Source organism: Dromaius novaehollandiae, chromosome 1, assembly GCF_036370855.1.
Source record: "Dromaius novaehollandiae isolate bDroNov1 chromosome 1, bDroNov1.hap1, whole genome shotgun sequence".
NCBI lineage: Eukaryota > Metazoa > Chordata > Aves > Casuariiformes > Dromaiidae > Dromaius > Dromaius novaehollandiae.
This window is the reverse complement of record NC_088098.1, coordinates 44,888,328-44,903,315: the sequence shown is the minus strand read 5'-3', so window position 1 is coordinate 44,903,315 and position 14,988 is coordinate 44,888,328. Positions and strand designations below refer to the sequence as shown.

The following is a 14,988-nucleotide window of genomic DNA, read 5'->3' as shown; positions in this document are numbered from 1 at the left end:
GCTCAGAGGATCCATAATGTATGCTTGTAGCAAAAAGCCTCTCAGAACAGCAGTACTGGCCACTTTTCTTTTAAAAAGAGAGGGACTTAAGAGTCCATCGTTTGTGTAACAGTTTATATTTCTTCCCTAGAAGACCTAGGTCCTAAGCCCTCCTCAACCTGGGAGGTTTCAAACACATCTCCCAGGAAGACCCACCTTTTTGTCAGTTATGCAGCAAACAGCTGGAGCAACAATGTCTTAGTAGCAGTAGTCTTGCAGAGCTCTCCTAGAAGGGATAGGCTGACTACTAGGACCATGGAGTCATTCCTGCTCTTTCCCACCGCTCTTTAACTCTTTGCTGCACACTGGCCTGGCTTTGGCAGAGGGAGAGAAGAGTGTCTTCAGTCCCAGACTAATGAATAGCCCGTGTATTCATGTAATCCCACTCTACAGTGGGAGATATGGCTCTAATCTCCTAGAGGCAAAAAACAAAACAAAACAAAACAAAAACAAAAACCCTGCAACCACCAGGCCATAATCTAAAAGGTAGGTTCCTTCTCTAGGGATACCGTATAAGGAAAAAGTGCAGATTCATCCTATCTGGAGGAGAGAATCTGGGGTGGACCTCAAGGATCTTGAGAGGGCTTTTCCCTCAGACACCTTAGCTCCCAAGAAAAATGGGATTTAAAACAAAACCCTAATCTCAATGTTTCTTATTGACTAACTCTACATGACTGCCTCTTAAATGGTCTGTTTAGATTACCTATTTGAGGTGTGTAACACTAGCTACACATTGTACTGAATGTTCAGGGGTCTAACAAAGTGTCATGTCCCTAAAAGTAGAGCACTGTGGGTAAAGCTTCATCCCATATTTCTAATGGCTTTGATGTAGTTGCTTAGGCCTGAACAGATGACAGAAGCTGAAATTTGAGAAGCCACAGAGAGTATCTCACCAGAAAAGCTTCCTGATGACTTCTATGGGGCAGGCAGGCAAAGCAGAAAACTCAAAAATGTAGTCAGTTGATTTACTCTATAAATCAACGCAGCCCAAATCATTCATTGGTGAGGAACATGAGGTCTATAAACAACAGCTCCTTGCCATGAACAAGTTAAATCAATGATAAAGATCTGAAACACACAGTGCGTCAGAGGTTTCCTTCTTTAAGCTCTCTTGTATATTTGCCTGTCTCTGTTCTTACACGGCCCCTTTGACAACAGAAACAGAATGCCTTTTTTGCAGGACAGCACAACTCTTTATTCAGAGAGCCAAAATTAACAGGCTTGAGTGCCAAGAGTCCTTCTGTAGCCACATCTCCTCTGTGTCGTAGAAAGTATTGATGGCTTTTTGTTTGTCATTTCAGCTGCACAGACTGGAAATATGTGTGGCTTCACTGTGTACTTTCTATTCCAGGCATGAATCCCATTGGCCTTTTACATGCTCGGACCCCTAGTAACCTCGGCTGAAGTTTGTTAGGGTGAAAGAGAAGTGTTATTCAATGGCTAGAACGCTATTCTAGGACTTTGGAGATCTTGCTTGTGATCTGTCCACAATATTTTTATACTTTTTTTTGAGTAAGTCAGTTAGCCCAAAGGAAGCGAACAGCACTTCACGCAACCCTGTGAGGATAAGTGCATGAAGTTCCTTCAGCAAAAGGGGACACCCCTAATGGCATACAAAAAATTAGTGCTGGTATCTTAATCGCCTCAACCACCTCCAGTAGTTCTTGCTTTTTCAATTAAACCAGACAGCTGCCTAGCAGAACTATAGCTCTAAACAGAAATCTTGGCAATACCAGCAAGTGTATTGAAGAAACACTATTACCATTATATTTTCTACCTATTCTTTTTTAATGTTCCCAGAAAATAATCTTAAGCTCAGCTGTTAGCAGGAGTGAGTCAAGAATATAAATTACCTTGCTTCCCTCTTTTGCGTATACTTATACATCAGTCAAGGTAACGGACTACATTTATGAGGGTAAATATGGAGTGAAGGGGCAAGGAATGGGTAAAAGAATTTGTTCCATCTCTTCAGTGCACTGCATACTGTGAGATGACATGGTAGGAGAAAATATTCTGGCAAAGACCACATACATCCTACCCCTGGCTCACAATCTGATTGCTAATCTGTTCCTGAACCGTTGCAACCAGTCACGGGCCTCAGGGGCTTGTGTCAAAACTAGAGCTGGGCCCTTGAGTGACCAAGGTTCATCTGCCTACTCATGAAAAGCACCTCAGGAGATTTTAAGTGAAATGAAGACTGAAATCAATATATAGAACTTTAGAAGTGATCCACTTGTTTAGAGGTGGATCTCTTGTGACCACGTTATATTTTCTTATCTACAAACTCATGAAGCTCCGCTGTAAAAATACTGCCCCGTACTCACATGAGAAAAGCTGTTCCAAATCTTACTATACTGATAGCTACGAAACTTTTCTTAATTTTGAGGCTAACTTCACCCATGGCCAGTTTATACTCAGCCATAATCATCCTGACATCATGCTCTAGCTCAACAGGTTTTTCTCTGTCCTCTGTTTTTACCTCTGAGGTAGAGCGAACATATCGTCCCATAGCTCTGGTTTGGCTAGACAAGTTAAGTGCTTTCACTTGCTTGTCATTACTTTGTTCTCTATATTTATTTCAGCTTGCATTCATCTTTCTTGAACACAAGCAATCAGAAATGTATGCAGAGGAGGTTTCACAAGTACAATAACATGAATACTTTCTTAACTCTCCTGGAAAAAACATTCAGGGGGATCGCGCTTGCCTTTTTCACAGTCAGATCACATTGATGGCTCATAATCATCCTGTGAGCAACTGATACTCTCAGTTATTTTTCCCTCTCATTTATTTCCTACCTCCTTATTGAATTAATAATTTCCTAGTGAAACTCTTCAAATGCTTTACCCACATTCCATTCATCCTGAAAAAGTTATCTTATCAAAGAAAGGTATCTGAATAGCTTGATATGGTAAACATGTGTTGCATATTATTTGGTTTCTCTACTTATTTTCAAGTCTTTAATTAATACTTTTTCAAAATACTGTTGGTATACTCCTACTGATTTAACAAAAACCCAAGAATTCTTGAAAGCATACCTTTTTTTCTGGACAAAGGTGTTTTATCTGGAAATTAGAATCTACTTGTAACTCTCTAAGCTGAGAAGAACAAAACAATGGGACAGCTTTTTTTCCCCTACGTTGATTTCCTCCCATTTGCTCTAATTAGGAGAATTTATTTTATGATCTATGTAAACATCACCTTTGGAAAAATATTTCTTTCAAAAAAGAAGACAGAGAAGACAGTATTCTTTCCAGGTGTAATAATGAAAGAGTACTAAAAAGATCCCAGAATGTAATGCCTTGTTTGTTTTCTGCTCTGAGCCAGTGTGTATTATCTCAGTGACACTTATTTTAGGTACTTATCATTAAGAATTTATGGGGTGTTCATTTCAATAGCACTGATGACAGTGAATAAATGATATATTTCTCTAGATATTGGTGCTTACATTAGCACTGGCAGTCATAATACATTCTACTGAATTATCCTATGGGGCTATGAATTACTGTGTGCTTCAAGACTACAGGAAACAAACTTCTAGTTTCTGGATGTCTCTTTTACAAAATAGCAGAGCTTTGCACGTAACTAAACAATGATCTGCTAATTGATCTTTAGAGATCACTCTAGGTACCACTGAAATTAATGGAAGGACTCCCATTTATTTTGCTGAGAGCTGGGTCATGCCCCTTGAGGGAAAGGAGATTAGATCAGGAATATTCATGGGAATTAATGGCAACTAAACTGATCTAAAAATAATCTATTAGGAATGCTTATGCAAAAAGCCTGTGTAACTCACCTTGCTTTAGAGGCACTATGTTTGATCAAAGCATGCAGTAACAGCCTCATCCTCTGGGGAGAAGTTGGTTTAACTAAAGAAAGATCTTACTATGAAGCTTCTAATTTCCCTGTTTAGCAATTGCAAAGTGGATGTTTTGAGAATCAAACAAACAAAAATTGCACTGAGCAAAAATTATCCACTAGCTGAATGTTGTGTGTAAGCAAGGATGACGATTCTTTCTTCACCATCGCGTCAGGACCTTGAGCTGCTACCATTTGAATTAAAGAACCAAATCTCTATGGCAAGAATCTGCAATACCGTTTGTCCTCTGGGTTTTGTCACAGAGAGGGATTTATAACTTACATTCACCGGAGAGTTAAACAATCTGATTACAAGTTAGTAGAACTGTCGAGTTTACATAAGCCCACTGAAATTTAAAATAAATATTACATATATGGAAAGCAGAAGGAAGCAGAACATCCTTTAGAAGCCAGCTGTCTGCTTACTGCAGGCCTTATAATGAAAACATTTGTTTTTAGCTTGGATGTCAGTTGTACTTTCAGCTAGTCTGTTAATATTGTAGACATGTGATATAACCACTAACATAAAGGTGCACTATTCCAGGCATGAATCCCAAAAAGAATTTATTTCTATGTTTAACAGCCTTACTTGATGGATGTAATCTTAATTTTTGCCCTTTTTGTGGTCATTCACTTTTTCAAAAGAAATAATGGAGATGGGGAACCAAAAAAAAGCCAGCTGATATGAAATTCTGGAAAGGCGCGAAGATCAAGGGCTGGTTAGGGGAATAGATGATGAGCAGAAGCAGAAAATAAAAGATGAACTTGTGATAACTAACAGAAGATGCCAGTGTTTGTTTTTAGACAAACCAAACGGTGAAGACAAAAATACAGATTTATTACCGTATTTATACTCTTCGTCAAACTATAAAAATAATCTATCCCACACTGGAGATCTCACCTGGATGTGGAGCTTACAGAGGGCTCTGTGTAATATGAGGGCTCACTGTAAACCAGTGAGGTCCCACACCTGTTATTTCGGTAGAGCACAGGCTTGTGGGTAGGCTGTGGGCTGTGTGCCGTTATCAGGTGTATTTACCCACAATGTGTAACTCCTGACTCAGAGAGCTCGTTTTACAGCTTTTCTGAGAACATACGGGGAGTGCCTGGGTGTGGGATTGCCGTTCTGTCAGCAAAACAACCAAAATGAGATTTATAGCAAGGAGTGTTTGGAGCAGGTATCTTGTGTGAATGAACGTACTGTATGGGCTTAGGCGAGTTACGTCCTCTTTTCTGTTCTTTGTTTGCTGGGAGGCTACAGTTCAGGGTATGCATGTAGTTATTTTGCATCTCTACAAATTGAAAGTGGAAGTTCAACCTGGTGGGAATAGTTCGATAGATAGTTCAGTAGTTCAGTAAATCTGGCAAATAAATTTTTCCACAGAGATAGGCATGGCAGCCTGGTGGAAGTTCCAGCTGACAGCCTGCTGTTGTTTACAGCTGGAGCAAAGCTATTGTTTCGGAGGCTGCTGGACCAAACTTAAAGAAACCAATTTAAAGGAGTGCAATGAATGCAATGGGGTGTGCCACAGATGTTGGCAGTGCTGACTTTCCTATGCATCCTAACAACACACGTCAAAGCTGTGGATCAACATCAGCACACTGTGAAAGGGCATGGTGGTGCATTAATCTTGCCTTGGTGAAAAAAGGCTGCTTTAGCTTACCACAAGACTATTTCCACTTTCTTGGGTGGTTTTATGAAGCATGTTAAAGTGGCTACCCATAGGGAGCAGCATGTTGTGTGGCTACACAACTCCCCAGGCAGATGCAAATGGTGCCCAGGCTTTCCAGGGGAGACCCTGCCAGGTTGGACAATCGCCTTATGGGTGGATCGCCTTCCCACCTTATGGGAAGTAAAGAAGGAAGAGATGAAGGAACGAGAGCAAGAAAGATGTGAAGGACAGGCACCAAGCACCACCCTCCCACTTTGCTCTGGGCTGAGGAAAGTGCAGGACATGCTACATAACCCCATGGACTGATTCTGGGATGGGGGCAGCCCGTGCACAGCTTTAGCCCGTAATATTCCTAATGTGGTAGGGAAGCCACACAGAACGCCCTACTCAAAATCAGCCAGAGTTTACATACATATTTCAGACATATTTACAGAAACCAGACCCAGTACAGGGTTGAAACCCAGGCTGAAATCTGTGGTAGTTCAGATGTCGCAGGTTCAGGGTGGCAGTGTCTGTCAGGAGGGTGGGTAAGCGTGAACGGTTGAAGCAGCGGCATCGGCCATCAAAGTTTACCTCCTGGAATGAGTCTATCAGAGCCCAAATTCTGACCTTTTAATTAAAAAGCCTTTTAAGGTCTCAGAATTTTGACCAGCACTTTAATGAGTTCTGAAACTTTTAATAAACTGTTGGCATTATTGTGTGAATTCTATCATTTGGGTAAGAAGATTAACTCAGTGCCTAAAACTGAATGCATTTGTTGAGTCTATTTTTAATCTTTAAACATGAAATCTAAATATATTTCTAGACAGTCAGAAAGGTGATTATCTCTGTTCTCTCCATCTAAGGCAATGTGCTTTCCTAATAATGTTATTTATAGCTAGAGGCTGTTAAAGTGTAGCACAGACAGTCTGCCTACACATCATGTAAAACTGCTTGCTGGAGTAATTACTCATTTTTCTTGAGCAATGTGGTAATACAGAGAGATGGCTGAGTACTAAAAAGGTACTTGCCTGGCTGCTTACCTGCATGTCCTAGAAGCTCAGTTCAGCTCTGGATGTAGTGGACCTGAGAGACCTTGCCATGCTGTGCAAATCACTGAGTCACACAGATGGCTGGAGAATGGCAGAGAGCACCATCACCCGCCTTATGACGGAGAGGCTGTGCTTGGAATTTCAGCTTTGGTACCCAAAACCAAATATTCTATGTATGGGTTTGCCTCAGGTGCTCCTGGATGACTTTTGAAATGACTGAAAGAAAAACTAGGAACCATGATTCTGTAATTATAACACTTAAAAAACTAGAGCATTCCCAATGAAATGGTCAGGTATAAAACAGATATGAAAGGGGAAGTGTTTTTCACACAGCACAAACATACGCAATGGAACTCATTGCAAACAGATATTTTGGAAGCTGAACGTATACCCCAGTTCAAACAGGGATTGGACAAGTTCTTTGAAGAATATCCCTTGCCACCTATTTTGGATGCAACCTCTGGCTCAGGAAGTCCCTAAGCCAACTGTCAAAAGGAAGTTGAATATCTCAGGGAAAGAACACTGAATTAATTGCCTGTGCTTCTATTGCTTAATCAACTTTTTCTAGCCAGAGTCAAAATTGGTGTATTGGGCTAGATGGACTTTTGATCTAACCAAGTATATCAGCTTTTGTACTCTTATGTCCCACTCCTTGCCTGGCAGAAAAGCAACTTTAATGAGATCTTTTTTTTTTAATACATAGAAAGCAAAATATAAAAAAATGGCAGACTGAAGACTGGAAGGCACATAATCTCAAAATAGAGAAGCAGGTTATGACAAATGAGAAAATATATGTGTTCTTTGAACTGATGAACTCATTATGATGAATTTTTTTAGAGGGTTAGATTAATAAAGAGTTGTTAGGGAAGTCAACAGGCAAGTTAAGATATGGACCTTAATGAAGAGTATCCCAATAAACCAAGATTACAGTGGATAATCATGCCTAAGCAAATCATCAACCTAATAGTGTTAACTACTCTGTCAAGGACAGGAAAAGAAGGATCAAAGAACTCTGAAATCTGCAGAACTGGCCAGGGAGGGCAGAAAGATAAAGAGAGGACCCATTTTTGCAGCTGGAGGGAGAGAAGGATAAGTAATTTGACAGGAATTTAGAAAAGCTGGTAAAGAAAAAACAAAGGTAAGAAAGAATAAAGCCCAAGAATACTGGTCTTTTCTTATGCTTACTCCATGTTCTATGTGCTTGGTACCTTTGCTGAAAATAATTAATAATTACAGAGTGGAGAGATGGGTTTTGGATTGCTTTAATCATGTTTCAGTGTACAGATGTCAAAGGACAAAGGGAAAAACTGGGACTTGTCTTGAATGACCTGAAAGGGACTTGTCTTGAATGACCTAGAAAGGCCCCAAAATGGAAAGAAAAGCAATAACACACTGGAAGGATAATCTATAGGCTAAGGTGTTGGGCATGATTTGAGATATCTACACCATCCTTGGCTCTGAGTGGCATTTCCTGAGTAGTCACAAACAAATTACCAGTGTGTTTGGCCTCCATGTCTGCTCAAACCTCTTGGGACAGGAGTAGTCTCCACCTTCCAGTAGTCAGACTAAACAGAGTATCAGCTTAGCTGTGACATGGTGGCATCACTGTAAACCAGGTGATACCAGCAGAAAGCAAGACAACAACAATCAATAACAAATCAATCATTTTTATTCCAGGAAAAACAGGAAGCACCTGAAAGAGACTATCAGATTTCTAAAAGGTGACAATCTGTTTGTAAAGACATTGCTAAAACATTACATCAGTTTTCACCATATAAGCAAAGAAAAGAAGCAGATACAGGAAAGATTTTTTTCTCCATGGGAAGAAAAATTGCTCAAAGAAATTGAGATATTACCAGAAGCATGCTGAAGAAAGAAAAAACTGGGAAGAATAATAAAACTCTAGTGCCAGGAAGACTTCTTTTTGTTGTCCCCAGGCAAAATAACAAGTTAAAATACTTCAACTGTCCTTTGGAATGAGGGATGTTTCAGCACTCTCCAGAAGTTAACCTTGCTTTTACCATTTCAGTGGCTTCTGTGGAATAGACAAGAAACTATTGACTTGAGTAACTATCCTATTAGGGAAAGCAAAGCTGTTCATGTAGATCGCCTTTGAAGCACTGGATGAATTATGATTTAATTACAGCTATTAAATATGAGGTCAGGCGTGACTAATTGTAGGAATTTCCAGAAAGATTTTTAAAGGGAAGCCAAAGATTTCACAATTCTGGACATCTAAAAAGTTTTCTATGAATTACAATTGAAAAGATTACAGTACAGATTTGTCTAGACAGCACAGGTACGGGAGCTAGCTCTGCATGTGTGCTATCTGGGGGACTGACAGCAGCACAGCTGTTAGCACAGTGCTCTGCCTCTGAATCAGGGCTAATTAGCCTGAGTGGAGCATTGCAGTAGCATAACTTATGCTGCTTCCAGAATAGGAAATATCTTGTTTAGCGCCCACTCAGGTATCTCTCCAACACTGCGGAGAAGACAACACTCCTCTGAGGTTAGACTTGAAATATGTTCAGGTAGTATGAAGAAGTGTTTGAACAATCTCCTTTAAAGGACAGATATCAACCTTCCCATACAAGATATCCCAAATAAAAGACGAAGTCACTCAGAGTTGAAAGAGGCATGATTATGAAACATTTGTAGTTAGATACAGTCTTGCTGCAGTGTAAGTATTAACCAATCTGTCTCATTTGTTTCTCTTGGGAGAAGGTGTACCTTGTAAAGGAAACAAATGCCTGCAACGGGGTAGACGGTTTTTTTCTGGTGCACTTCGAAGGCAGCTATGAAGCCTCGCCAGTTCTAGACTTAGTAGGGGGTTTAGACTAGGACAAAGAAATAGGGCATTTTTGCAGCTAAGCTGGCCCAGTCTAGACGGAATAATTTAATGGGACATGACCATCAGTATATACTTAGCTTAGTATCTCCAGCTGAGTTCCAGTCAGTCAGGCAAATGAATGAGAAAAGACTGATTTTTTTTTAACCAGAGAAGACCGTAGTGGTGTTCCTTTGCTGGCCGCTTGCTGGACTGGTACTTCAAATATTCATTCAGGTCATACTCAGACAGACCCAGGTTTCAGAACACAACCAGGGTTGAAATGAGGGAGTACAGCTGAACAGTCTCTATATTTTAAATGAGTAGTATCACTATTAAAGAAGGTACCAAGACAGGTGAAGGAAGGAAGGAAGGAATGACTGGATTGTGTTGACTACCTAAAAGAGTACAGAGGGAAACAGTAGCTCTCAAACTATGTCTGCGGGGGTTTGTGCATTTAGTTTCTTACTACTGGTCAAAATGAAGTTTGGATCTCTTGCTCCTGTGGTCCCAGTTTGGAAGAACTGAAAATTTTCGCAGTAGAACTCTACTAGGTGACAAACCTCAGTTTTTGGTTGTTTCTTTCTTTCCACTGTTGGAGTAACATGTTCAGAAAAGATGAAGCTTGCAACTTTTACATACCCGAGGATTCAGCTGTAAAAAACTTTGGGTGCATGTGATTGCTAGGGCGTGGAAAACATTACTTCACTGTAGCGCTTTGAAAGTCCAGCACTTTGGGAAGGAGCTGGATAAGGCTTCCTCCATAGGATGCTTCCTCTATAGATCTCAAGGCGGGGATGGGGACATGGGGACAGGGACAGGCACTGTCAGGGAGTGATACACCACACCCACCCAAAGGTACCATGTCCAGCCCCAGCACTCCCCTGGCATGCCTAAATATCAGTGGCATCTGATGTTTTATTAAATTAAATCAAGCTGCGTCTCTATTCACGATCAGTATGCGTGTGCATGTATATGTGTGTGTGTATTTCTTACCTCAATGTGACTCATATTTCATAGCTGTGACTATGCTTGCTAAATCATTCTTCCAAATTCCCCAAATGAATATGCACCCTTATAGGTTTAAAACGAAAGGACTATGACAACTAATTTCAGTAGAGGCAGGCAATGTATATTTGTGGCAACAGAGAAGGTTCAGTAGACTGCAACAAGAATGATATAGAGGGACTGTAGCAAAAGGAGTAGGGAAAGCAAGTCTGTACTCTGGAAAGTAAAAGAATATGAGGCCAACATTTCTAAATGAAGAGTGAGGAAGTTGTCTCAGGGCTGTTGGGACTAATGTCAGAGGGAAATCAGAGAAGAGAGTTATCCTGTTAAGATGGTATTTATTTAAACAAAGATTAAAAAATTTGCTCTATAAATACAGCATTCTACTGAGAGAAAGAACTAATATGTGCACGCAGTTTTAAATAGAAGATAAGAAAATCTGGGAAAACAAAAATATAGCTGGAGAGAAAAGCCACTCCAGATCAGGCTCTCTGACACACTGTCAGAAAATGTACTGTAATCTTCTAGAGCAGATTGGTGGCTCTCTGCAATTAAAAGTGAAATGTAAGTAGCTGTGCAAGGGATATAATCTCCCAAACTATGTTTGGTACATTAGCAACATTTAGGTTGTGATAATGCATTAACTTGTGTTTAAAGTGCAATTGTGACATATTTCCGTGACCCAACACCAAAATTAATTTCTGCATCTATACAGAACCAACAGGTACAAAACCAGTCCAAACCTACAAACTGTTAGCTTAGGGACACTCATTCCAAAGCCACGTGCCAAGACACAGTAGTTGGGGAAATAGCAGGTGTTACCTTTTATTATGTGTCACCACTTGGAGCTTTTCTGATGCTAGTTTCCTGGCATCTTGTGTATTGCTACAACAGAATATTTGTCCTCAGATATCACTGCACTGATTATTTCTTGTCATGTCATACAGCAGAGAAGAAAAGGGGAATCTCAGGTTTTACTTCTCTTTTTGTTTCCATGGACACAGCTTTCTAATTCTGTACGGAATCAAAATGTGCTGCCTTCATTAACTCTGTTCTTGGAGTGAACTTCCCTATCAGCTTTTACTAGTCATTGAAATAATTTGGAAAAAAAAACCCCAGAAAATAAAAGAAAACAAACAGAAAATGGAAAATGAACGACATAGTACAATTCCAAGTAAACAGGAAGTTGTAGGTTAAGGCTGAATAGAAAGCGCCTTTTAACAAATTCTCTTAGATCAAATTTTATGAGGATGTAACTACAATTTAATGCAAAAGCTCTGTTCTGATTTTTTGTTGCAAACAGCTCTTAGACTTTATGGTTTTATTTTTCTTGCTAGCACAGCTTGTTGCATATCACATATAATATATGCTTGTACCCCTTGCTTGCCAGGAATCTGTGGCAATAAGATAGCCATGCTCGTCAAAAAATGATGTTCAGGCATTCCTCATCTCGAATGCCTCCTACCTAACACCTTGTTAAAATAACTCTTAGTAATTTCCCATTATTTTACTGTTTCTAAGTGTTACTTCATCATATGTGCAGAAACTTTTGTTCTTCATGAGAGACCAAACCTATGACGTGCCTGATATTTAAAAAGGAAAACTCTTAGTCTCCAGTTGTGTAATGAATTGTTGACTAGCCTTGAGTTTGCAGCAGCCACAGAAAGTTGCTCAGGGCTGAGGAAAGGATTTGTTCATTGAATGGCAGGGCCAAGTGAACACAATAGGGTCAGGTTCCATCTGTACCATTTGCTGCAGAATTTCCTTCCTTCCCTGGACTGCGCATCTGATAGGACCTGCTGCTTGCCAGCTGCCAGTTCCCACCGTCTTCCTTCTGCCAAAAACATGTAGAGGTAGGTAGGATGTATTGGAAAACTGAGGTCTGGGAAAAAGGAAGGACTGCACTGAGCCAGAAATATCAGGGATCAGAGAGAGGTGAACAAAAAGGTATGTGCTTTGGTGTGGACCACAGAGTCCAAGCTTACGTGTGCAAGGGTGTCTTGGGTGGGAACAGAGAAGAGGAAAGGATTTGCGAGGAAGGATTTAGAGAGAGGGGAGCAGAGAGCACTTAGAACAAGCATACTGATCTTTAGGGCACCAATATTAAGTAAATTTGGAATTCCACATTATCCATTAATATATATCTTTCCATCTAATGCTGCATTTATGTCATAAGAGCAAATTACGGGGTATATTTGAACAGTTTTTACATTGCATTGTCATAGGTGATTACCTGGCTGCTGGAGGATTTCTTTCTACATAAGGAGACTGTGAAGTAGATCCTTAAAGATACACATTGGCCACCAGATTTGCAGGTAGTGAACATGCCATCTACAGGATTTGTTTCTTTTTCTGTAAACTTTATACACAGGTAATTAAACATATGATTTAAGTGTCTTTTGAGACTAGTAAATATTTCTGAAAGGAGCTAATATGCCTGTTTTGGGTGTTTCTTAAAGTAAACTTTATTAAACCTTCTAGAAGTACTTGCTTTTGACTAAAGAACAAGAATCTGTGGCCCAAAGGTTAATTTTTCTGCAAGTGGTGTTACGATGCCTGGGAGACCTAGAACAAAACTGACTCTTCAATTAAGATGATGGTTTCTTCTCATCATAATGTAAACTGTGAATTAGTGTCAGTCCAGCACAGCAGAATTCAGTTAATGGAAGATTGGCCCTGTTCCACAGAGGCGTACTCCCCTTCTCATTGCCTTCCAGATACCCAAAGATTTATTGAGCTTGTCCAAAAGAACTGCTCCTCTTTGAACACGTCTTTCTTACAGTCTCCTCTAGTCTTCAGAGTCAGTCGGCCCTTATGGAGGCTTGGCAATGATAAAAAAACCTATCCATTCCATCTAACCTTAAAACTCAAAGTTTTGCATTGCAAGGTGCAGATAACATCAGTACCTCTCAAACTTCCTCAAAATGTGACACAGTTTTATCTTATTTTTGTGTGATCTCCTGAGCCAGCAGCAGTTCAGTTCCTCTTGGGCAGGGGAGTAAGAAACAGCTAAAATTACTGCAGCAGCTGTTTACACTCACGCCTCCACCCTGGAGGACCTGGGCTGCTGCTGACTGCACTCTACATTTTGCAACTCTCCCTCCCCTGAATTCTCTTGCAATCCCCCAATGAGGCCACAACCCACAATTTGAGCAAAAATGATACACACACATAGGTCAAGTGGAGTTTTAGATGTCCTGTTTTGGAACTTACTTGTGTGCAGGGGTACAGATGAAAATGTGTGTGTGTGTAACATTCTTACTAGTACAGGTTGAAAAATACCAGCTTGTGGTTTCTGTGTGCATGTGTGAGCACACCTATGAATGCATATAGATATATGAATGTATGGGAATAGAAAACTTATAGCATCCAGTTCACATCATAGAAAAACAGACAAAAGTCATAGAAATGTTGATTGGAAGGGACCTCTGGAGGTCATCTAGTCTTATCTCCCATACCAGAGAATTGTCTCTCACCAGTACTAGATCAAGTCATCCACGGCTTTGTTTAGCCACATCTTGAAAACCTCCAAGGTTTCCAGTCTCTCTGGGCAACCTGCTCCAGTGCTGCACTGCCTTTTTTGGGAAGATGATTTCCTAATGTCCAACCTGAACTCGTATTCATTGCCTCTGATATTTTCAGGCAGAATAATTAAAAGTGAAGTAGAACTTATCAAAACCTTTTGTGTTCTGGTTTGCTTAGGAATCTACGCATCCACACACCACTGAGCTTGGTGGTAATGTTTGCCTGAGTGTGTTTGTATGCACAAATCACACGTTAGCCCTCCCACTAGCTGTTCCATAAACCACTGAAATCATTGTGTGTGTTATAATTGTGTATGTGCTACTCTAACCACCTGGGATTTTGAAAAAACAGGTTTGAAAGTGTGAACATGCGATATCTGTTTCCTTTAAAATCATAATTGTTCCTGGCTTCAGTTTATTGCACCAAATGCAGCAGGAAGTGAATGTCAATAAAAGGGTTTTAACTAGATGTAGGCATGGCTGAAGTATACAAACATTTATTAGAGGTAGTCATGGTAACTGGAACAATGTATTAAACAGGCTTAATATGCAATTCTTATAAATGTAGTATTCCATCGCTCCGAAGTTAGAAACTTTTGACTATTCCAGGCACTAAACTGGCTATTCAGAATTGGTGTCAAATATGTTACTGGGAATAAACTTATAAAATTCAAAGAGAGTATAAACTACTTACAGAATTACTTAAGTGCAAGAATCAATTTAAAATTCATCCTTCAGAGAGTGGGAACTATCTCATTCTACATGAGAAAATGAGAACCTCAGTTAAAAATCTCACAGGCATGTTATAAAAATATTTCCAGGATCAGATTATTTTGGATTTATAATATTTATCTCCCTTCAAGCCAGAATTTCTCTCCACTGGGAACAATAGTCTGACTTAAATTTGTTGTTTCATTGATTGGTGCATTAAAATTTCACAATGAACTCACATCAATACTTGCTGTGAAAACTGCCTGCAGATGCAGAACTGGGTGTTTACCATTGAACTTCCACCAACAGACTGTACAAA

General features: G+C 40.0%; 1 long non-coding RNA gene across 1 annotated transcript in view; it reads left to right on the top strand.

Annotated features, from left to right (window-relative positions):
- LOC135327960 (uncharacterized) overlaps window positions 1–14,988 on the top strand; it is a 44,972-nt gene that overhangs the window by 10,102 nt on the left and 19,882 nt on the right. The window lies entirely within an intron of this gene.